This window comes from Setaria viridis, chromosome 5 (assembly GCF_005286985.2).
Source record: "Setaria viridis chromosome 5, Setaria_viridis_v4.0, whole genome shotgun sequence".
NCBI classification, from domain to species: Eukaryota; Viridiplantae; Streptophyta; class Magnoliopsida; order Poales; family Poaceae; genus Setaria; species Setaria viridis.
In genome coordinates this window covers 17,891,806-17,917,812 of record NC_048267.2, presented here as the reverse complement: position 1 = coordinate 17,917,812, position 26,007 = coordinate 17,891,806, and positions in this window count along the sequence as shown.

Below are 26,007 nucleotides of genomic sequence, written 5' to 3'. Positions count from 1 at the left end.
AGCTGGGGCGGCCAAGCACCAACCAGAGAGGGGTCGGACGCAGCAACTTCACCTGAAAAACAGGAGCCACAACAAGGATGAGCTACTAAGCTCAACAAGACTTAACCGATAGGAGTAAGGGCTACTCCTCCTTCTAGACATGCAAGCTGTTTGGCTGAGGGGTTTACTTGCCAAAAGCACTAAGTAACCCTATTTTCAAGTTTTAGCTCCGGTTCTAGGTTCATTTACCAGTCTAGGTTGTGCATCCTATTCTAAGCAAACATAGAACCAAGCAAGATGTGTAGGTATAACAACAAACATTGCCATCATCAGATTCCTCATTTACTCAGGGTGACATAGCGATCAAGCAATCTCAAACTGTGAGAGGCAGACGAATCGATTCGAGTTCTTTAACCATGCATGGTGAACCTAGCCTCACGACATCCGCGCACCCGGAGGTCGCTTCCTGTGTCGGCCTTCCCCATCGATCCCCTAACCCGTGTCGGGCCCATTTCCTTTGGTGCAAGGTTCCACAGACCCGGCCTCTGCCGTTCTGTGACCACGCTTGCCACCACGTGCGACAATCAGCAGGGGAAACTCTGTTCCAAGAACAATGGGGCGACCGCTCACGTCTAGGTTCAATCCGGTACTAGGCTTCCTCATCCCATACTAAGTATGAGGCTAGTACTTTCAAACACTTGATCACGAACACCACCACTGTCGGGCCTTAGCAAGATTTCATAGACAGACGGGACGACCATCCGACCTCCAAAAAGTTACCAAACCCTGCCCCGTCCATCGTCCTTATAGTTATAACAGGAGAGTAAACATGCAACTCCTACAACTCGCGAGTGATAGGGAATCACTCGGCTTTTACCGTCTCCTAGTTAAGCAATGCAGCTACTCGGTCCAATAGCTAGTGCTCAGATCACTGGGATAACTAAGTCATGCATCTAGGGTTTCACACAACTCCTATACGTAAATGCACAAGCATGTTACAGAAGGCATGCGCAAGTTTGGCAAAACACGTAGGATCTTTATGCAACCAGGGCTTGCCTTCAAGCAAGGAGGACGGGAACTGCTCGACTTCGGGGGCGACTTCGGCTTCGGAGGACAGGAGCTCGGCTACAGCTTCTTCTTCTGGCGCCGGGTGAAGCTCGTAGAAGCCGTCAGCGAGGTGCAGCTCTACACGAATGCAATGCAAGGGTCAGCTTAGACGGTTATTTCAACAGCAATACTGGCTCGCCTGAGCCCAGAAACTCGCGACAAAGAGCAGGAGGTTATGGTGGTTTGAGAGAGCTGATGATGATCAAGAGGTAAGAGTAGGAAAGGAACTAGTGGTCTGATCCTTGAACTAGAGGATGTGATAAACTGGTGTCCTTAGACGCAAGCGCTGAAGGGTTCCCAAGTTTTACACATACACCCTCGAGTTGAAGAAAAAGATCACAGCCAAGCCCTCGGGCAAGGCGGACAAGGGTCGGCGGAACAGATAGGGTCGGGCGAGACGGAACCGGGGTCGAGTGGATAGGAGGGGTCGGGCGAGGCGGACTGGAGTCGGCAACTCACCTTCTTCCTGAAAGGAAGGCTTGGGGTCAGGAAGAGGCAGACTTTGGGCGGAGGGACTACGGTTTGAACAGAAGCTAAGACCGGCAATGCTCCGGCGGCGGCGCTGCTTCTTGCGGATCACAAGAGAGCTTTTACGCAACATGGAGGAGCAGGCTGCTGGGTGACTTGGAGAAAACTGAGAGAGAACTGAGGGAAGAACTCCTCAAGAACTGGGTGGGTGGCGTTAGGAGCTTGAGCAGGGAGCTAGAGAAGGCTGAAGGCAACAAGGGCGGAGGGAACTTCGGCGATGGGGGCATTCCTTTTATAGCTGCTGGAGCGGAGGAAAGGAAACGGCGTGGAGAGAGAGAAGGGGAGCGGCGTGAAGGCCGGGGAGAGGCAATGGAGTGCTCTGCCGGGGCGGCGATTGAGCAAAAAAAAGGCGGTGGTGCAGAACTCCGGGGGTGACGCCAGCGATCATTGCGTTCTGCCGTCAGGGCGGCGTAGGAGCGGGTAGACTGGTGGTTGAGATTTGGCGGAAAGCGGGCGTCGTCGTGCGGAAGATTTGATAGAAGCGACCGGTTTAACGGCGCTAGAATCGAGGGCGCACAGGTGAGAAGACAAGCGGATGCGGGCGTGGGGGAGAGCGCGGAACAACAGATTATCGGGCGGCTTCTGACAGAGCGGGGGAAAGGAACTATCGCGGCCGCGGTCGGGGTTGGCGGTGGAGGAATCGTCGTGTAGCGGCGACCAGGCGGCGCAACTGTGGCTGAAGGGACGGAAAAGACGGGCGACATCGGGCTCTGGGGCCGGGATCTGGTGGCGTGATGATGGACGCGGGAGGCGAGGCTCTGCAGAAAGGGGTGCAGAGGGCTTCCGCTGCCATTGGGGAAAGGGGGTGCGGAAACCCACTCGGTTGCTTGCTAGAGACAAAACTGAGCGGCAGGCGTCGGAGAAGACGAGCCACGCGGCAGGAAGACTATGAGGCGGCCATGCAACTCGAGTGCGGCTGTCGCGGGGGATCTGGAAAAGATCTCACGGGTCCACTGGTGGATAGATCGGACGGGTGAGGGAGATTAGCAGAATCCGACGGTGGGCTGAGCTCGCCGGGGTCGGGAGAGGAGCGAAGCGGGAAGGGGTCGGATCTCAAGGGTCGGGACCAGCGGAAAACTGAGCACTTAGGTGCGGTCAAGCAAGACAGCTGACTAAGGTTAAGGGCTGCGATCAAGGCTAACTGGAAAGGCTTAGGGGTCGGTCGTTACACTGGGTCCATCATTGCTTCTGCATATGTCGCAGGCTCATCATTGTCAAACAATAATATTTCCCGCATTTCGCGGAGCCTTGCCGACCTTCGTGGTTGTGGTGGTGCTTCTCTTGCCATGGGTATCTCAACTTGTTCTGCTACATTAGCATCACTCATTGATTCTTGCCTGATCGGCTCATCTTGAACTTCTTCAAGATGCACTGTCTTTCCACTCTTTTCTCCTTTGAGAAACTCTTTCTCTAGGAAAACCCCATTCCGAGCGACAAACACTTTGCCTTCTGATCGGTTGTAGAAATAATATCCCAAAGTTTCCTTTGGATATCCCACGAAAATGCACTTATCTGACTTGGGTGTGATCTTGTTCGACTGAAGTTGCTTGACAAACACTTCACATCCCCAAATCTTTAGAAAAGACAAACTAGGAACCTTTCCAGTCCATATCTCATATGGTGTCTTAACTACGGATTTAGATGGTACCCTATTAAGTGTGAAAGCTGCTGTTTCTAGAGCGTATCCCCAAAATGACAACGGTAGGTCCGACTGGCTCATCATTGATCGAACCATGTTTAACAAAGTTCGATTACGTCGCTCGGACACACCGTTTCTCTGAGGTGTTCCAGGTGGCGTAAGTTGTGGAACAATTCCGCAACTCTTTAGATGATTGCTAAACTCGTGGCTCAAATACTCGCCTCCACGATTAGATCGTAAGGCCTTAATTTTCTTGCCACGCTGATTTTCAACTTCATTCTGAAATTCCTTGAACTTTTCAAAGGTTTCAGACTTGTGCCTCATCAAGTAGACATAGCCATATCTACTAAAATCATCAGTGAAAGTTATGAAGTATTGGAATCCTCCTCTAGCCGTCGTGCTCATTGGTCCGCATACATCACTATGTACGAGTTCCAACAAGTCTACTGCTCTCTCAGGAAATCCTGTGAAAGGCGTCTTGGTCATCTTGCCTAGCAAGCAAGCCTCGCATGTCTCGTATGATTCAAAATCAAACGAAGTTAGAAGTCCATCAGAATGGAGCTTCTTCATGCGTTTTTCACTTATATGACCCAAACGACAATGCCACAAGTAGGTAGGACTCAAATCATTAGGCCGAGGCCTTTTAGCACTTACATTACAGACAGGTGAACCATCAAGATTTAAAACAAATAATCCATTCACAATGGGTGCAAAAGCCATAAACATATTATTCTTAGAGATCACACAACCATTGTTTTCACTCGCAAATGAATAACCATCCTTCATCAAACATGAAGGAGATAAAATGTTTCGACTTAAACTAGGAACAAAATAACAATTATTCAACTCCATAATAAATCCTGACGGGAGGTGGAGTTGCATCGTCCCGACGGCCAAAGCAGCAACTCTTGCATTATTGCCCACGCGGAAATCAACTTCTCCTCTTTCCACGCTTCTACTTCTTATCATTCCCTGCATCGAATTGCAAATATGAGCAACCGATCCGGTATCAAATACCCAAGAATTAATAACTGTATCAGCGAGAAATATGTTGTCTATAACATTAACAACAAGCGTACCTGAGGTAGAAGTACTCTTACTTCCGCCGTTCTTCAAGGAAGCTAGGTACTGCTTGCAGTTTCTCTTCCAGTGACCAAGTTCATGACAGTAAAAGCACTCTTTATCTGGAGCAGGTCCAGGTCCAGCTTTAACCTTGGGCGGTGGGTTTGGATTGGACGTTCCAGCCTTGCCCTTCTTCTTCCAAGAGTTGCCCTTCTTCTTAAAGCTGGGCTTGTTCTGTATCGCCATCACATGGCTGGTACTAGCGCTTTTCTTTATGTCAGCCTCTGCTGTTTTAAGCATGCCACACAGCTCATTCAGACCCTTCTCCGTCCCATGCATATGGTAGTTCGAGATGAAATTCCCATAGCTAGGAGGAAGAGACGAAAGAATGAAATCAGTGGCCAACTCTTGGCCCAGTGGGAAGCCTAGCTTCTCCAACCGTTGAGTGTAACCAACCATCTTGATTACGTGTGGTCCTACTGCTGCGCCTTCTGCTAGCTTGCTCTCAACAAAGGCCTTAGACACATTGAACCTTTCAGTCCTGGCCTGTGTTTGGAACATGTCTCTAAGCGCCACGATCATATCGTGCGCCTCATGGTTTGTTTCGAACTGCATCTGCAGCTCGGGTTCCATGCAAGCAAGCATAAGGCAGCTTACTTCAAGGTTAGCATCACATGCTTTCTTGTAAGCATTCTTAGCAGCAGCGGGTGCATCCTCAGCAGGTTCTTCTGGTAGTGGGTTGTCTAGAACATCTTCCTTTTTCTCAGCCCTGAGAACAATTCTCAGGTTGCGGATCCAATCCGAGTAGTTTGTTCCATTCAACTTGTCCTTCTCAAGGACCGAACGCAAAGCAAACGATGTGGTGGTGTTGCTAGGTGCCATTTAATCTACAACAAAAGTAATGCAAAATACACTAAGACAAACGTATCCATGATAGAGCAAATTACATTAAACTATTTTAACAGAATCTACTCCCACTAAAATCAATATCCCTCTATTGAAACTTAGTGATTCAGGATCCACAACTAACAAGTCCACTAGTGAGCTTTAGCATCACCGCTAGCAAACGAGGTAGATCGGTAAGCAACTTTTGCTAATCATATCACATATGACTCCTGTTGTTGGGTGACATCTCTATGTCTCGGCGCCCAACCTTTATGCCCCAAGGTCCTTAACCGTTAAGATAACCTTGTTAAGCAAACCAACCCTTATGCGTGTAAGTGTCCGACACAAACCCGTCTAGTCAAGGAAAACTAGTGGCACCCTAATTTCATAGACCCACCACTAATTGTACAAGACATGGGACGGTGCAAGTTTTAGTTGGGAGGGCATACTAACTTAAACTTTGTGAGGGATCGTTCTACTTCTAACATCACAGCATGCAGAAAGTAAAACATAAACAGAATAGCATTCACACAGTTGTGACACAGTATGGCCCGTTTTCATATGGTGATCTCCATCTCCATAGAACCTGTTCACCATGGTGATCTCCATCTCCATGTTCCATGTGCGCCATCCTCCTGGTGATGAGTCCTCCAAGAACTAGAGCATGCTATTACGCCTAATAGCTAGTAAAGAATCTTGTAATGAATTACATAGTTGCTTGGATCATCACAGATTGGTACGCAGACCATTAAATACAATAAAGTGACAACACATATGGCTCCTGCCGTGTTGCCGTACGCGCGACACGCAGGTCACGAATTAGTTACACACATGCATCGCATACACAAGGGGGCCATACTGATCACAAGTTACATGCATACATCCTGCATAATAGAGTTAGGCGTCCTAACGTTCCAAACTTGGGAGGCCCGAAACTCCATCTTCCAAGCCGAATTTGGCAAATCTAATCTCGCCGAAAATCGCCCGAAAATTGATCTACAGAAAAAGTTACACATTCTGTATGCGAGATTAGATTTCCCAAATTCGGCTTCGAAGATGGAGTTTCGAGCATCCGAAGTTTGGAACGTTAGGACGCTTAACTCTGTTTTGCAGGATGTATGTATCTTGTGATCAGTATGGCCCTTTGTGTATGTGATGCATGTGTGTAACTCATTCGTGACCTGCGTGTCGCGCGTACGGCAACACGGCAGGAGCCATATGTGTTGTTACTTTATTGTATTTAATGGTCTGCGTACCAATCTGTGATGATCCAAGCAACTATGTAATCTTTATTACTAGCTTCTTTACTAGCTATTAGGCGTAATAGCATGTTCTAGTTCTTGGAGGACTCATCACCAGGAGGATGGCGCACATGGAACATGGAAATGGAGATCACCATGGTGAACAGGTTCTATCGAGATGGAGATCACCATATTAAAACGGGCCATACTGTGTCACAACTGTGTGAATGCTATTCTGTTTATGTTTTACTTTCTGCATGCTGTGATGTTAGAAGTAGAACGATCCCTCACAAATTTTAAGTTAGTATGCCCTCCCAACTAAAACTTGCACCATCCCATATCTTGTACAATTAGTGGTGGGTCTATGAAATTAGGGTACCACTAGTTTTCCTTGACTAGACGGGTTTGTGTCGGACACTTACACTCATAAGGGTTGGTTTGCTTAACAAGGTTATCTTAACGGTTAAGGACCTTGGGGCATAAAGGTTGGGCGCCGAGACATAGAGATGTCACCCAACAACAGGAGTCATATGTGATATGATTAGCAAAAGTTGCTTACCGATCTACCTTGTTTGCTAGCGGTGATGCTAAAGCTCACTAGTCGACTTGTTAGTTGTGAATCCTGAATCACTAAGTTTCAATAGAGGAATATTGATTTTAGTGGGAGTAGATTCTGTTAAAATAGTTTAATGTGATTTGCTCTATCATGGATACGTTTGTCTTAGTGTATTTTGCATTACTTTTGTTGTAGATTAAATGGCACCTAGCAGCACTACACCGTTTGCTTTGCGTTCGGTCCTTGAGAACGACAGGTTGAATGGAACAAATTACTCAGATTGGATCCGTAACCTGAGAATTGTTCTTAGGGCTGAGAAAAAGGAAGATGTTCTAGACAACCCACTACCAGAAGAACCTACTGATGATGCACCCGCTGCTGCTAAGAATGCTTACAAGAAAGCATGTGATGCTAACCTCGAAGTAAGCTGTCTTATGCTTGCTTGCATGGAACCCGAGCTGCAGATGCAGTTCGAAACAAACCATGAGGCGCACGATATGATCGTGGCGCTTAGAGACATGTTCCAAACACAGGCCAGGACTGAAAGGTTGAATGTGTCTAAGGCCTTTGTTGAGAGCAAGCTAGCAGAAGGCGCAGTTGTAGGACCACACGTAATCAAGATGGTTGGTTACACTCAACGGTTGGAGAAGCTGGGCTTCCCACTGGGCCAAGAGTTGGCCACTGATTTCATTCTTTCATCTCTTCCGCCTAGCTATGGGAACTTCATCTCGAACTACCATATGCATGGGACGGAGAAGGGTCTGAATGAGCTGTGTGGCATGCTTAAAACAGCAGAGGCTGACATCAAGAAAAGCGCTAGTACCAGCCATGTGATGGCGATAGAGAACAAGCCTAGCTTTAAAAAGAAGGGCAGTTCTTGGAAGAAGAAGGGAAAGGCTTGAACATCCAAGCCAAACCCAGCGCCCAAGGATAAAGCTGGACCTGGACCTGCTCCAGACAAAGAGTGCTTTTACTGTCATGAACTTGGTCACTGGAAGAGAAACTGCAAGCAGTACCTAGCTTCATTGAAGAATGGCGGAAGTAAGAGTACTTCTACCTCAGGTACGCTTGTTGTTAATGTTATAGACAACATATTTCTCGCTGATACAATTATTAATTCTTGGGTATTTGATACCGGATTGGTTGCTCATATTTGCAATTCGATGCAGGGAATGATAAGAAGTAGAAGCGTGGAAAGAGGAGAAGTTGATTTCCGCGTGGGCAATATTGCAAGAGTTGCTGCGTTGACCGTCGGGACGATGCAACTCCACCTCCCGTCAGGATTTATTATGGAGTTGAATAATTGTTATTTTGTTCCTAGTTTAAGTCGAAACATTTTATCTCCTTCATGTTTGATGAAGGATGGTTATTCATTTGCGAGTGAAAACAATGGTTGTGTGATCTCTAAGAATAATATGTTTATGGCTTTTGCACCCATTGTGAATGGATTATTTGTTTTAAATCTTGATGGTTCACCTGTCTGTAATGTAAGTGCTAAAAGGCCTCGGCCTAATGATTTGAGTCCTACCTACTTGTGGCATTGTCGTTTGGGTCATATAAGTGAAAAACGCATGAAGAAGCTCCATTCTGATGGACTTCTAACTTCGTTTGATTTTGAATCATACGAGACATGCGAGGCTTGCTTGCTAGGCAAGATGACCAAGACGCCTTTCACAGGATTTCCTGAGAGAGCAGTAGACTTGTTGGAACTCGTACATAGTGATGTATGCGGACCAATGAGCACGACGGCTAGAGGAGGATTCCAATACTTCATAACTTTCACTGATGATTTTAGTAGATATGGCTATGTCTACTTGATGAGGCACAAGTCTGAAACCTTTGAAAAGTTCAAGGAATTTCAGAATGAAGTTGAAAATCAGCGTGGCAAGAAAATTAAGGCCTTACGATCTGATCGTGGAGGCGAGTATTTGAGCCACGAGTTTAGCAATCATCTAAAGAGTTGCGGAATTGTTCCACAACTTACGCCGCCTGGAACACCTCAGAGAAACGGTGTGTCCGAGCGACGTAATTGAACTTTGTTAGACATGGTTCGATCAATGATGAGCCAGTCGGACCTACCGTTGTCATTTTGGGGATACGCTCTAGAAACAGCAGCTTTCACACTAAATAGGGTACCATCTAAATCCGTAGTTAAGACACCATATGAGATATGGACTGGAAAGGTTCCTAGTTTGTCTTTTCTAAAGATTTGGGGATGTGAAGTGTTTGTCAAGCGACTTCAGTCGGACAAGATCACACCCAAGTCGGATAAGTGCATTTTCGTGGGATATCCAAAGGAAACTTTGGGATATTATTTCTACAACCGATCAGAAGGCAAAGTGTTTGTCGCTCGGAACGGGGTTTTCCTAGAGAAAGAGTTTCTCAAAGGAGAAAAAAGTGGAAAGACAGTGCATCTTGAAGAAGTTCAAGATGAGCCAATCGGGCAAGAATCAATGAGTGATGCTAACGTAGCAGAACAAGTTGACATACCCATGGCAAGAGAAGCACCGCCACAACCACGAAGGTCGGCAAGGCTCCGTGAAATACGGGAAATATTATTGTTGGACAATGATGAGCCTGCGACATATGCAGAAGCAATGATGGACCCAGACTCCGAAAAATGGCAGAGTGCCATGCAATCCGAAATAGAGTCCATGGGAGACAATCAAGTTTGGAACTTGGTTGACCCGCCTGATGGTGTTAAAGCCATAGAGTGCAAGTGGATCTATAAGAAGAAAAAGGACATGGATGGAAATGTTCACATCTATAAAGCACGACTTGTCGCAAAAGGTTTTCGACAAGTTCAAGGAGTTGACTACGACGAGACCTTCTCGCCCGTAGTGATGCTTAAGTCCATTCGGATTATTCTAGCTATAACTGCATATTTCGATTATGAGATATGGCAGATGGATGTCAAGACAGCTTTCCTGAATGGAAACCTAGCTGAGGACGTGTATATGATACAGCCCGAGGGTTTTGTCGATCCGAAAAATGCTGGAAAGGTATGCAAGCTTCAGAGATCCATTTATGGATTGAAGCAAGCATCTAGGAGTTGGAACATTCGTTTTGATGAAGTGGTCAAAGGGTTTGACTTCACCAAGAACGAAGAAGAGTCTTGTGTTTACAAGAAGGTTAGTGGGAGCTCTGTAGTATTTCTAATCTTATATGTGGATGACATATTACTGATTGGAAATAACATTCCTATGCTTGAGTCCGTAAAGACTTCACTGAAAAATAGTTTTTCGATGAAGGACTTAGGGGAAGCGGCATATATTCTGGGTATTAAGATCTATAGAGATAGATCGAGAAGGCTTATAGGTTTAAGCCAAGATACTTACATTGACAAAGTGTTGAAGCGGTTCAGCATGGAAGAGGCAAAGAAAGGGTTCTTGCCTATGTCACATGGCATACATCTCAGCAAGACTCAGTGTCCTTCGACTGCTGATGAGCGGGATCGCATGAGTAGAGTGCCATATGCCTCGGCTATTGGATCTATCATGTATGCAATGATAAGTACTCGCCCAGATGTTTCATATGCGCTAAGTATGACAAGCAGACACCAATCTGATCCAGGTGAGAGTCACTGGACAGCAGTGAAAAACATTCTTAAGTACTTGAGAAGGACTAAAGATATGTTCCTCATCTATGGAGGTCAGGAGGAGCTCGTTGTAACAGGTTACACCGATGCTAGTTTCCAAACCGACAGAGATGATTCAAAGTCACAATCAGGATTTGTGTTCACGCTGAATGGTGGTGCTGTTAGTTGGAAGAGTTCCAAGCAGGAGACGGTGGCTGATTCTACGACAGAAGCCGAGTACATCGCGGCTTCGGAAGCCGCGAAGGAAGGTGTTTGGATAAGGAATTTCCTCATTGAGCTTGGTGTGTTCCCGAATGCGTCCAGCCCATTGAATCTCTACTGTGATAACAATGGGGCAATTGCGCAAGCAAAGGAGCCAAGGAACCACCAGAGGAACAAACACGTAATGCGGCGATTTCATCTCATTCGAGACTTCGTTAACCGGGGTGAGATCAAGATATGCAAAATACACACGGATCTGAACATTTCTGATCCGTTGACAAAACCACTCCCGCAGGCTAAGCATGATGCGCATGTAAGAGCTATGGGTATTAGGTACCTTCTAGATTGACTCTAGTGCAAGTGGGAGACTGTTGGAGGTATGCCCTAGAGGCAATCATAGAGATGATGATATTCCACTTGTATCCATGATTTGTATATTGTGTTCATTGAATATCCATTAAAGGCTACTTGAATTGATTTGCAATTATGTGAATTGTATGTGAAACTCTTTACTTGTATGGTTATTCTAAAGTTGTCCCTAGTCGGAGTTCATGTGAGGACACACATGAATATTAGACTAGCACATGTATTAGTTGATGACTATGTTTCACAAGTCATGGACATGGAGATGTTGAACTAATAATGTGGACACATGTGGAGACATGTGTTAGGATTGACCCAACACGAGAAGTAGTTCTCTCTTTAAACAACATATACGCTTTGTCCTTAGACCTGAGATTGTCGCATGTATTCTAGATGTGGATCGACCTACTTAGGGGCTATCAAACGCTACGCCGTAACAGGGTAGTTATAAAGGTAGCTTTCGGGTTTGTCAAGAAGCATGCTATGAGACATGGTCAATCAAGATGGGATTTGCCCCTCTCTGATCGAGAGTGATATCTCTGGGCCCCTCGAGTGATCGGATCCGAAAATGCATGGCCATGCTACGTACGGTTAAGAGTTAACCTACAAAGGGATTCCAAATCACAGGATCGAGAAAGAGCGGTCGGCTTGAAGCTAGACCAAATATCGTGAGGCAAAGGGAATAGCATGTATATTATGTTGTGATGGTTCGTCTGATATGATCTTCGTATGCGTATAGGAGTTGGCACGTCTTGCTAGAGGCCGCTACCGACTATTGGGCCGAGTAGGAGTACTCGGGCCATGTCTATACGTATCCGAACCCATAGGGTCACACACTTAAGGGGCTGGAAGCCCAATTCGGATCTGATCCGAGTTGGATTAGGTTTAGGAGTACTAATGGGCCTCGGATCCAGAGGCCCATCAGGAACCCCTATAAATAGAGGGGTGGGGGCGCCCTAGGGTTTCACACCTTTTGGCTGAACACACTTGCCGCGCCTCCCACGCCCTCACCTGTTGCAACTCGCGGATCTAGCAATCCGGCTTGCGACGCTTCCTTCCTGCACGTGTGGATACCTTGGAGGTGTTGCGCCTGCAGCACTTGGACGAGCCATCGACGAGCCGCCGACGAGCCACGACGAGCCGACGACGAGCCGCGGCACCGGAGGCGATCTTGCTGTGCACGTGGACGAGCTGCTGAGGAGCCGCTGGACGTGATCGACTACGTACGACTACGTTGTTCGACTACGTACGACTACGTGATCGTCTTCACTGCACCGACGCATATCTACATCTTCCGCACCAGTAGTGCGTCGAGTGGTAATCCCGTGATCCTTATACGGCAGTTCTTCCTGGTTATACGCGGTAGAAAATTTTGATTTGCGCTAGCGTAGCCTACCTCGTATCCCAACACTAGCAAGACGTGCCAACTCCTATACGCACATGAAGATGATATCAGACGAACCATCACAACATAATATACATGCTATTCCCTTTGCCTCACGATATTTGGTCTAGCTTCAAGCCAACCGCTCTTTCTCGATCCTGTGATTCGGAATCCCTTTGTAGGTTAACTCTTAACCGTACGTAGCATGGCCATGCATTTTCCGATCCGATCACTCGAGGGGTCCAGAGATATCACTCTCAATCAGAGAGGGGCAAATCCCATCTTGATTGACCATGTCTCATAGCATGCTTCTTGACAAACCCGAAAGCTACCTTTATAACTACCCTGTTACGGCGTAGCGTTTGATAGCCCCTAAGTAGGTCGATCCACATCTTGAATACATGCGACAATCTCAGGTCTAAGGACAAAGCGTATGTGTTGTTTAAAGAGAGAACTACTTCTCGTGTTGGGTCAGTCCTAGCACATGTCTCCACATGTGTCCACATTATTAGTTCAACATCTCCATGTCCATGACTTGTGAAACATAGTCATCAAATAATACATGTGCTAGTCTAATATTCATTTGTGTCCTCACATGAACTCCGACTAGGGACAACTTTAGAATAACCATACAAGTAAAGAGTTTCACATACAATTCACATAATTGCAAATCAATTCAAGTATCCTTTAATGGATATTCAATGAACACAATATACAAATCATGGATACAAATGGAATATCATCATCTTTATGATTGCCTCTAGGGCATACCTCCAACAGTTGTCGGGCTTCCTTTTGCGATTATGATTACCCGGATAGGAATTCCGAGCATCGTTGTGACGAGTCTTATCTGTGTCATTGTTGTGGGTGCTGTCGCGTCCGCGGTTACGGTGGGAACCGAACTATTCACGTTCTTTGTCTTCTTCATCGGCCCACTATTGCACCATGAGCTTGAGTTCTTTGACATCGGCCGGCCGTCGGCGGCCGAAGTCTTGGTATGTTCGTCGATCGTAGTGTCCGTTTTGGAAACACTCGATGACGTCTGCTTTGGAGATGTCTACTATGGTAGCCTTCTTTTCGAAGAACCGTCGTAGATAGTCGGACAGGGTTTCGCCCTCTCTCTGCTTAATTTGTTGTGAGTCAATCTTGTTGCCTGGTCTAGCCATGGAGCCGGCGAAGTTGTTGGTAAAAGCCTTTGTCAAGTCTGCCCAGGAGTCGATGGACTTGGGTTTAAGTGACTCAAGCCAGGTTAGTGGTGCGGGCTCCATGCATATGGGAAAATGAATGACTTTGGAGTCGTTGTTTCCCCCGACTGCTTGGATAGCTAGCGAGTAACAGCGGAGCCATTGAACTGGATCTTGCTTGCCATCGTATTTGGTAATGCCGGTCAGTTTGAACTTTTCGGGTAATTTTGTTTTCATTACCTAGTTTGTGAAAGCGGGAAAGTGGTTGTAGCTGTCGACTTCCCGTTCACACCGACTGTTAAGGATTTCTCGTAGATCGCTGATGTTGGACATCTCGCGGTTTTTCTGAGTAGGGCGAACACTTTTAACCGAGTTGGTGCAGCTGGCTTCACCTACATCCTTCTGCTGTGTAGGAGTTTTATGCTTGCTTGGGCCTTAGCTGTGTTGCCGAGGCTGGTTGACTGCTTCATCATTTCGTGGGGTGGCATTTTTATCTGCAGCCCCCCTGCTTCCATCTGTAATGCGAGGAACGGATGGGATTGGAGATTCTTTGTCAAGCAGCTTGTAAGCTTGCTCTGCGAGTTGTGCAATTAGTCCATTGCCACGCTGCACGAGTTGAGCTGTGGCTGCGTTATCATTGTCTTGAGGCATCAATGTCGTCAAAATGTTGATGGAAGCGATAGCCGCAAGTGGAGTGTTGTGCTCCTGAGCCTGAACTGCGTTGAAAGCCTGTTCAAGATTTGTAATAGGGATATTTGTAGCCATTGACTGTCGACGCTCAGCTCGACTAGTATTGCGCGCCCTTCGTTGCTTGCGCTGTTCAGGAATTTCATTGTCGGCTGTAGACTCATCATCAGAGATGTTGTTGACTTGTGCTAGTCGCCCGGGGGTTCTATTCTGGCTAGTTCCCGGGTTGTTAACTGGAGTAATAACAAGTATCTCCCTGTCCGGGTAGTAGCTTCCGGAACTTGATGTAGCAATCTCTGTGTAGCTTCCTTCGTGGTTGGATGTAAGTGGAACGCCTTCTTGATATGGCAAGTTGTCTATATGGGCGTTGAGGCGCAAGTCATAGTCATGGTCGAAGAAAGATGGTTGCAGTCCCAGCCAGTAGATGAATCTGCCTTGCGGTGTCGAAGTTATTACCAACCCTTGGGCTGGACCGGATAATGGTATTTCTGGTGAGTAGGATAAGTTGGAGTCAACGTCCTCGTCATGCCCGAGTTCAACTTGGGTTCGAGCAAGAAAAACTTGATAAACTTTTGTCGTGTTGTGAAGTCCGTGCGGGAACCGCTTTGAAGTTGAAACTGATTTGGATGCTGACTTGGGTCGCTGAATCCGAAGCGAGTCTGACCCTGAGTCCAGGGATCGACCAAGCCCGACCCTGTGAGGGAGTAGCTCCGCCTCGCCCGACCCTGAGTGGAGCACCGCCTCGCCCGACCCCAAGTCCTGGGGTCGGGAGAGCCTGACCCTGTGGGAGGGTAGCTCCACCTCGCCCGACCCCGAGGCCTGGGGTCGGGAGTGCCTGACCCCTGAGCGAGACTCCGCCTCGCCCGACCTCGAGTCCTGGGGTCGGGCGTGCCTGACCCCGAAGCGAGATGCTGGGGTAGTCTGAGGCGAGGTTGAATCCGACGCGTAGCCGAACTTGAACTTGTTGACTTCGAAATCTTGATTTTTTCTGGTCAGGTTTTCTGGTTTCCTCTCCTGAGTGTCGACGATCTGGCGCCGGAACGATCCCGAGCCTTCGGCGACGCAGAGCCAGGATCCAAAAATGAAGGTGGCACCGGCTTCGATGAAGAAGACGGGCCCGATGATGACTTTCGCCATTGAGTTCGCGCTGAGAAACTCGACGAGTTCCCCTACCTGGTGCGCCAGCTGTCGGTGTTTTAGACCGGCAACCCGCCTAGGGGTACCCTAGGTGGTCTTTTATGCGGTAAGGGTCGTCGAGAATCAAGGAATCAATGGTGACGCAAGGAACACGATTTAGACAGGTTCGGGCCGCTAGATCGCGTAATACCCTACGTCCTGTGTGTTGGCTTGTATAGATGTATGTTCTGGTCCTGAGGGATCCGTGTTGATGGTATGACCTTGAGGTCTGACCTGCCGAGCTAGGTACCCCTGCCCTCCTTTATATAGTCCAGGGGGCAGAGTACTAGTCGGATTACAAGGAGGAGTCCCAGTAGGAGTACTCGGGACTAGTCCTAGTCAGATTACAGGGGAATCCTAGTAGGAGTCCGAGTTCTTCCTTCCTTGCGGGTACTAGGGATGTATCCCCGACACGCTGGCTTGATGAGCCAAAGCATGGCAATTGCCTGCAAGTACCCGAGCTGGTGAAGCGAATAGTAGATCTAAAGGAACAAGGCCTGACTGGTCTTGGTGTTGCATTCAATTTTATGAAGCGACGAATTCAGCTACTGCAGCAACGCTGTCATTTAGGCTACGAGTACACTAGCCTTGATGATCCTTTCAGATTCTCTCCTGATGAAATTAGCACGGATGAAATCATGGTTTGGCTCGAGTGAATGTTCAAGAACGTGAGCGGGGTCCCAACAATTGTGCAGGAATTCAGCGCATCGCACCCGCCGAGGCCTGTAAGTACCCGTGGCCTCAGCCCTCGAGTACCTATTTTGAAGTTATTGGGTTTGCTAACTTGTCATTTTTTGCAGGAAGGTGTTACTTTGTACTTCTTTGCTCCTCCTCCTCTTCCCGGATCCAAAGAATCCTGTGAAGCTACTCCTCACGGGAAGGTATGATAGGTGATGACCAGGAGGAAGAAGTAGTCGAGTACTCCAGCAGCACTAGTTCTGATGCCGCGGAGAAATATGAAGTCGAGGCTCGACCATCTGTGAAGGCCGAATCTTCCTCCGAGTTGAAGAAGCACTTGGCTACAGAGGAGCTTGAAGCCACGGTCCCTCCGCCACTGAAAAAGAAACGGACCATTGCTGCAAAACGAGCCATGAAGAAACCATCGCTGTGGATAATGTGCCCCCCAAGGTGATTACCTATGAGGAAGGATAAAGTTCTGAGTATCATATACTCCTAAAAGATGTCTCTAATGTCAGAACCATGTCTAATTAAGATGATACTGGTGGTTTGTAGGTACTCAATGAGGCGACCGAAGCGGAGAGGGCGGTTGCTGTCGCCGCTCAAAACAAGTCACAGATCACCAAGGAGTTGATCAAGATTGAGGATGATCTAGAGCCTCAAGATGCCGTTCAGGTTGATCCCCAGGTGGTGAACCCTACTAGCGCAGATAGAACTCAAGTAGTAGTGGCGAAGCTCAAAGCAAGCCAAGATCCCATTGTGGATGTGCAGGCCGCGCCGAAAGCACCGTCTTCAACTGTTAAGTCACTACAAATGTTTGGTGAACCTACCCTACGGCTGAGGAGGTCTTTAAAGTAATATTTATGCTCCTTTCGAGTACTAATTGTAACTTAGAATCGATTTGTTGTTTCGTTAAAGCGTTGTCTTGTGCAAGAAATCCTCTGATATGGACCTTGGAGGGCCTGGCTGAAGGCCCGTGATCGATGGCGATGGCCTCTCAGCCTAGGACATTGCCTCGGCCCAAGAAAGTCCATAGCCAGAGGAATACCCTACAACGATGAGTAGTCCAGGACATGGTGGCTACTTCTGCAACCCTCGAGCAACCGATTGTGGGTGAAGCGATGGCTACCTCTGGTATCGTGGCTACAAATATAGCCCCCAAGCCAAAGATAGACGTTGAGGCGGCGATAGCCCTCGGGGCCATGGCTGTTGAATCACCCTCCAAGCCTAGGACATCTAGTGGTCTAGCTGTAGTTCCACATGCAACCGCGGGTGCTGAAACTGGTGGGGCTAGGAAGATAACTCTGGAGGATATCCAGCTGATTGATGATCCGTTGCTGAACCCTGAGATAGGTGTCACTGATGATCAAGTCGCAATGTCACCTGGGGAATTATATGCAGGTATATCCTCCTGCCCTTTTTTTGTTGGAGATAATGAATGATTTTGTGCTCATGAATTGCCATCAGTACATATTTGCTGCTGCAGGACATCATTGAGCGCTCTCATCACAAGTCACAGATGCTTGAAGGGTATGGTGATACAATACTCCGCACAGAGGCGCTGGAGGTGGAGCTTGCCAAAAAGAAAGAGTACTCCTCACGATTGCTTATGAAGTTTGATGGGACAGCTGTCGAGTACCACAATCGCATTTAGGAGCTCACGGAACAAAAGGATCATCTTGTTGGGCGGAAAAGGTCCTTGAGCTAGAAAGTAAAAGGTAATCCTTTGCTCTTGTCACTTTGTGTCTGTTGATTCTGCTTTGCAGGCTTTGATCCTTTTGGTGCATCCATGTATAGCTTTGAAAAAGGTGAAGAAAGATCTCGAGGCGCAGGTCACGGATTGGAAGAATTCTTATTACCGTGTAACCGACCAGCATGATAAGCTTGTACTTCATGTCGAGAAGTTGGAGCATCACCTTGAGAAGGAGAAAAAGATGTGCGAGGATGGTGAGGCTGACCTTGTGCAAGCTATAGAGACTTTCAAGAACCGTGAGGCAGAGGTGGAGAATGCTTCCTTTGTTCTGAAGCAAATCCGTGAAGCCGCCCAGCCCATTGCGGACATGATAGAGCCTCTACTTGAAGGTTTGGAGCCGCGTCCTCTGTCAAAAATACTCAAGGACGTGCCAGACAAATTGTCCTACTACATCTAGAAGATGGCCAAGTCAATCTCCTAGCAAGTGTTGAGCTTCGTGAAGTCATTCTACCCGAAAGCCAATTTCGCACCCATTGCTGAGGGCGTGGCGGGCGACTGCACTAATGAAGCCCTTCAACAGTATATGCAGGAGATGGCCCCAATTGCTAAAGAAGTAGCTAATCATTAAGTCCTTGAGTAGTTTTGTCTTAAAACAAATATTAGTTCTGTATTGAAAATATGATATGAATGCTTTGTAATGTAAAATTTCTAAGTCTTGTTGCAATGTTTGTTGCTTTTGACTTGTTGTTTTTAGTGCATCTCACAATCTTCCCTAATATTTGCTCATACGGTAGATGTGAGTGTCTGCGCACAAGGCTTCTTGGATGAACCTCATCAGGCGCTAGTTGTGAGTACTCTTGTTATGTGTTCCTTTGTTGCGGTGCGCGAGTATTCAAGATACTTGGGAAGTAGACTTCTTTAATAGAGGTCTCTTTAGGGTTTCATTGACTAGAGCCTATGTTTACAACCTCTCTGAGTCCTCCACTGCAGACTAGTTATTACAAGCCGTGACTAGATAGATTTGTCTGGTGGATAGTCTCTCAGGTAGTTAATTAACTATTGAGGTACTGATGGCTTCAGACTTGTTCTTTTTTGCAAGCCACCAAGAGACAGATGTGTCCAATGAGATAACTAACTCATGAAGTTTACAACAGACTTGCTTTGCAAGCCACAATTGGACAATTTTGTCCAGTGAGTTGAATAACTCAAAAATTTTGCGGACTTGTTATTACAAGCCATATTTGGGCAACTTCTGCCCAAGGAGCTGAATTGTTTGTTGGAGTTGTGCAAACTTGTTATTACAATCCACGATTTGGTAGAAATAAGTAGTCAAATTATGACATGAATATGACTGCTTTATTGAGTTGTAATTCTACAACTATGGCTGCTGGCCGATTTACATGAATATGCAAATCAAAATTAGGGGTAAAATTGACAGAGTTGCTCGATGTTCCACGAGTTGTTGACGTATTCACCAGAGAGATGTTGGAGTCTATACGACCTAGGTCCAGTGACCTTGGAGATGATGAAGGGTCCCTCCCATGGTGAGTTTAGCTTGTGCAGCCCCTTGGTGTCTTGGATACGCTTGAGGACCATATCGCCTATATTGAAGAAATGTTCTTAGACGTTGCAATCATGATAGCGGCAGATTCATTCAATGTACTTTGCAGGCTGGACGAGTGCTGCACAACGAACTTCTTCAAGGCTATCTAAGTCTAGATGCCTTGTTTCTTCCGCTACACCTCTCTCGTACTACTCGACTATTGGAGATTTCCACATGATAACAGCAGGTAGGACAACTTCGAATCCGTAGACCAGGAAGTAGGGCTATTGCCCTGTAGGCTTGCATGGCTGGGTATGGAACCCCTAGAGGACATTGGGTAGTTCTTTGAGCCACTTGCCTCCTTTTGTGTTTCCGATATTGTGCAGCCTTTTCTTGAGACCTTCCAGTACCATCGCATTGGCGCACTCAACCTGGCCATTACCCCACGGATGAGCGACAGAGATATACTGGACATCGATCCCACTATTCTCACAGTATTCCCAGAACTCGTGATTGTTGAAGTGGAGCCCAGGTCTATGATAATGCGATTGGGGAAGCTGTAGCGGTGGAAAATTTCATCGAGGAAGTCGAGTACTCTTTCTGCCTTTGGGTAGGTTACTGGCTTCACCTCGATCCACTTGGTAAACTTGTCAATTGCCATTAGTACTTGGTTGAACCCTCCAGGTGCCGTGGGTAGTGGGTTAATCATGTCGAGCCCCCAGTATGCAAAGGGCCAAGAGGGTGGTATGGTGATCAGCTTGTAGGCATGGACATGTTGTTGCTTGGCGAAGAATTTGCACCCTTGGCATCAGCGGACTAGTTCTTCGGCATCAGCAAGAGTTGTAGGCCAATAGAACCCTAATTTGAAAGGTTTACCCATGATTGTTCATGAGGACACATGATTGCCGCAAATTCTTTTGTGCATCTCCTCCAGTACGTCCTTGCCATCTTTGCCGTGAGATGCACTTGATGAGTACTCCTGACGATGCGCCTCTTCTGTAAAGCTTGTCTCCGATTAGAACATAGTTTTTGCTGCATGGTAAGACTTGCTCTGCCTCTGTCTTGTCTGACGGTAACTTGTGCACAACATACTTGAGTTGTTTGCCCTTGGGTGATATCAAGACCTCCTGATCATCATGACCTCCCGATCTGTTGTGGTAGGACCTCGATCAGTGGTTGTTGATGGTGTCGGCTCCATTATGGATGGCTTGTGTAGTTCGTGAACAAAAACTCCTGCTGGAACGTGAGCACGAGTGGATCCAAGCTTGGATAGAATGTCCATGGCAATGTTGTTGTCATGAACTACATGGTGCAACTCCAAACCAGAGAATTTGTTCTCTAGCTTGCGTACTTCTCGACAATATGCATCCATGTTTTCCTTGTGGCGGTCTCACTCATCATTGACTTGATTGATCAGCACCAGTGAGTCATCATAGACTAGCAACCACTTTATTCCTAGCGAGACTGCTAGGCAAAGCCCGTGCAGAAGCGCCTCGTATTTAGCTTCGTTGTTGGATACTTCCTAAAAGATTCGTAGGACGTATTTGAGTTGTTCGCCCTTGGGAGATATCAAGAGTACGCCTATGCCAGCGCCCTCGAGCTTGAGTGATTTATCAAAATACATGACGCAGTGCTCTGGACGCTCTGCTGGTGTTGTTAGTTGATTCTCCCGCCACTCTGCCATGAAATCGACTAGGGCCTGGGACTTGATTATAGTCCATGATTTGAATTCCAAGGACAACACTTTGAGTTCTATTGCCCACTTAGATATTCATCTTGTTCCATCCCAATTGTGGAGAATTTCACCCAAGGGGAAGTCAGTGACAATAGAGATCTTGTGCTCTTGGAAGTAATGTCGTAACTTGCGCTAGGTGAGCATTATTGTGTACAATAGCTTCTGGACCAGTGGATATCTAGTCTTGGAATCTGACAGCACCTCGTTTACAAAGTAGACAGGCCTCTGTACTTTGAATACATTGCTTGGTTTCGGTCTTTTGACCACAATCGCCGTGCTGACAACGTGAGTAGCTGCGGCAATGTAGAGCAGCAGGTCTTCATTGGGGTTTGGCGCCGTGAGGACCAGTGACTTTGATAGGAAGTCCTTTAATTGTTGTAGGGTTTAATCTGCCTCCTCAATCCACTGAAACTTGTCTTACCGCTTGAGTAGTTTGAAGAAGGGTAGGCCCTGTTCTCCAAACCTTAAGATGAATCTGTTGAGGTCTGCTGCATCTAGTCAGCTTCTAAATGTCCAAGATGCCTGATGGGCCATGCATGTCGGTGATGGCAGAGGTCTTCTCAGGGTTAGCTTCAAAGCCTCGGTGACTAATGATGAACCCAAGTAGTTTCCCGAAAGGCACGCTGAAGATGCACTTCGTCGGGTTGAGCTTCCACAGGAACTCTTGCAAACTTGTGAAAGTTTCTTCTAGATCCACAATCAGGTCATCTAGATTTCTGGTCTTTACTACCACATCATCCACGTACGCCTTCACGTTGTGGTGTAGCTGTTTCTTGAAGCACTCCTGGATTGCCCGTTGATAAGTAGCGCCTGCATTGTCCAACCCGAAAGACATTGTTATGTAGCAGAAAGCTTCGTATAGGGTGATGAACGCGGTCTTGATCTGATCTTCCTCCTTGAGAGCTATCTAGTGATACCCCGAGTAGCAATCGAGGAAACAAAGGAGGGTGCATCTAGCTGTGGAGTCGACGACTTTATCGATCCTAGGGAGTCCGAAAGGATCCTTTGGATAGTGCTTGTCGAGGTCTATGTAGTCGACACACATGCTCCACTCATTGTTGTTTTTCTTTTGCACCAGGATAGGATTGGCAAGCCACTCTTGATGATAGACTTCTTTTATGAAGCCCGCCTTGAGTAGTTTGGCTAGCTCTTTCTTGACGGCTTCCCTTCTGTCTTGGACGAATCGTCGTAGGCGTTGCCTTTTTGGTGTAGCTTTTGGATTCACGTTGAGTGATTGCTCGAGCAACTCCTTGGGCACCCCCAGCATGTTCACTGGTTTTCACGCAAAGATGTCTCGGTTGGCCTGGAGGAAGTTGATGAGCGTGCTTTCCTATTTAAGATCCAGCCCTGTGCCAATCAGGGCTGTTTTGGAACTATCACCAATCTCAAGGTCAATGGCTTTTATGTCTACTTCACTTTCCGGCTTGACCTTGGTTGGCCCTGACTTCTTTTCTAGAATCTCGAGCTCTGATAGGGACAACTTCTTGTATGCGGCGAAGACTTGCATCATTGAGTTTGGTACTTTGGTAGTTGCTACTAGCTCCACGACTTCCATGTCGTAGTCATATGACCTCTTTAGGTCTCCATGCAGGGAAAGTACTCCCTTGGGTCCCGGTATCTTGAGTACTAAGTACATGTAGTGCGGGATGGCCATGAATTTGGCCAATGTTGGTCTTCGAGGATGGCGTGGTACGATGTTTCGAAGTCCGCTACCTCAAACTGGATGTATTCTGTCCGGTAGTGTTCTTTGGTCCCAAAGGTAATTGGCAAAACTACCTGTCCGAGGGGTACAGCCACGTTGCTTAGGATGATCCCATAGAATGGAGAGTTCATTGGGGTGAGCATATCAGTGATGTCGAGGTCCATCTTCTTCAGTGTTTTGGCTAACAGAATATTGCGACCGCTACTGCCATCGATGAGTACTTTAGTAAGTCTGGAGCTAGCGACAACCAAGTCTAGGATGAGGGGATACCATCCTATGTCTGAGAAACTAGTCCATTGGTCCTTCCTGGAGAAGGTAATTGGCACCTTCGATCATTTGAGGAATGTTGGCGTCGCAGGTTCAATGGACATTATCTCTCGAAGAGTGAACTTCTGGGACCGCTTAGTAGTAGTACCTGGGGTCCCGCCGAAGATGACGTTGATGGTGTTGGATGAGTTCTGAAACTTGTCATTGTCACCATTGTCTTTATCTTCCTTGGTCTTACCCTTGTCTTTGGTGCCAGATGTGATGAGTATCTCCCAAGCTCCTCACATTCTTCCACTATGGTTGCTGTTTCGAATGATCAAGGCAATATTCCCAATGCATACAAAGGACCAATAACACGAGCACGTGCATGGAAAATAGAAAATAAGGTGAATCTGTTCCTTAGTAATGTACATATTTTTTATGAGGATAGTATACTACCTAATGCATTTACTTTCCTTGTCTCAGATTTGAAGGGCTAGTATCATTGGAGGTCAAGACCAAGGAACAAAACAAGAGGCTTGCTGAAATGAAGTTGTGCCTAACAACACAAGCATCTGATGATGGAATCATGAGGGAGGACAACGAGGATGGTTCCAACACTAGAGGGAAAGTTCAAAAGGTGTGGGAGACATCCCATTGTGGTCGTGCATGGATTCAGGCCGAGCCAATCAGGAAAATAAAAGATCGAAGGGGTTTAATTCGGTTCGAACTCGGTTTGGACCCACCAGACAGACATGGATTAAAAATAACATAACTCCTCCATATGAAGTCATATTGGGGTGAGTAAATACTCATTGGAAAGGTTATTTCATAAACTTTCCATTGGACTCAGCCCTTCTTTCATATTTCTTCTGAGGCAGCCGCAATCACCGAAGCAAGGGGTCAGTTGTAACTCAAGTTTTCTGTTTTGTAACATAGTCGAGTCCAAGTCGGCCCAAAACTATTGTAGGGTTATATATAACCATGTACACAACCTAAGAGGTCAGACCACATTTATTATTCATCAAAACTTGCAGCATATGCTCTTGTTCTCATCTAGAGTTTAGCCTCTTGCAAATCGATAACTAGATAGGGAATTGAAGTTCCTGCCATAAGATTGTTCTTGCTTTTCTGCTAGGAATTGAGGGAGCAATTCAATTCACTTCTGCGTGGTCGAGTGGATTGCGTATCAACCGTGTGGTTTTGCGAATTCGAGGTGAAAGGTGTGTTGCACGGGCAGCGTGTTGTTCACCCAATTTTTCAGATTTCATGGCATATCCAGATTCTACTTCGAGAAGGTCAGGCACCCCGTATCATCTTGGTAATCAGAGATAGGTTTTCTCGGTAGGATCTTTACCCTAGCTACATATTTGTTTATTGTCCTATACAAAAGCCAAAGATATATCAACCCTTAGTTTGCAATCTATTATTCTTGTGGTTTTTGTTAGGTTTTAGTCCATGGGAATCATGTTTAGCTTACTGATCATAATTCCTTTGCATGTCCTTTTGTGCCATTTTTTATTTTTCATATTCCATCATGTCAAGTTTTCTATTCTGTTCAGAGTCTATAAACTCGAAAAAAAATATAGTGAGCCAAAATCTACCCTTTGTGACAACTTTGAACCTATTGAGACTAGCTGTAGGAAGTTGCTCGAGGGCTTTGCACATTATCACCTTTGTGAATCATATTGTAAATCTGCTGTGTTGACCATAGTAGCAAAAAAAAAGAGGAAGAAAGAAGAGGATAAAAAAAGAATTCAGTAAGAAAAAAAAAGATAGAACATGCTTTGGTCACCACATTTATTACATATTTGTTGTTGATCAGATTTAATTTGCTGTCACATTGTGCAAATCTTGTAGCCCTAATTGTTTGTTTGAGCAATCAGCTAGCGTCTTTTCATATCTTGTGCAATGTGAGCTCTTATTTCCTGATTTCAGATTGTATAGCTCGTTACTTGGTTGCATCAAGATCCATTTATCTTTGCGTTTGAGTTGCTTTTTTTCCACTTATATCTTTGATCAGCAACTAAGCATCATGTTCTAGTTTGGATTACTACTTAACGAGACAACATCAAGAGTACAGATTTGCTAGTATAAACACAGCCCTCAAGCTCCACATATTTACTACTCGTGCAATCACCCCTGAACATTGAATTCTCTTAACCATCACCTTTTGATTTTACACTACCACCAGAGTGTGATCAACCCCTCATTTTATCGGAAGGTAAGAACTTCGAGTGGTAAGAGGGTGAGGTTGAGTGCTTTCCACATTTTGTTCCACATATACACTTGTTGTAGTAGATAGGAATTTAACTATGACAGGAACTAGCGGAGCAAATGATGTTGATGGGAAAGGCAATGATAATGAACCTGTGACTCATCTCATCTCCAGTACATTGCATTGCGAGATGTGCTGTGAAAGGAGATGACTTCAGGGCTGAATGAACTACGAGACAAGATAGAGAAGCTGTCTGAAGAAATCAAGAAAACTGTTAAAGATTTTGAGGAGCAAGCTAATGAACACAAGGTGAATCTAAGACGTGACATTGTCACTGATGTGAGAAATCTAATCCAAGCTGATGAAGAGGAAGCAAGTGTTCATGGGTCTCCTAAAGGTGAAATAGATGAGGAACATGCTGCTCGTTTACAATTGGACGAACAAGAACATCGTGAACATGATGCTACCAATTTTGTCCATCCACATGGACGTAAAAATGGGTAGGGAAGTGGCAATGGAAGAGGTCGTGGTCGTTTTGGCTATCGCAACGCCTTTTTTGGTGAACATTGTGATGGTGGATTTCAGCGGCATCAGACAACTAA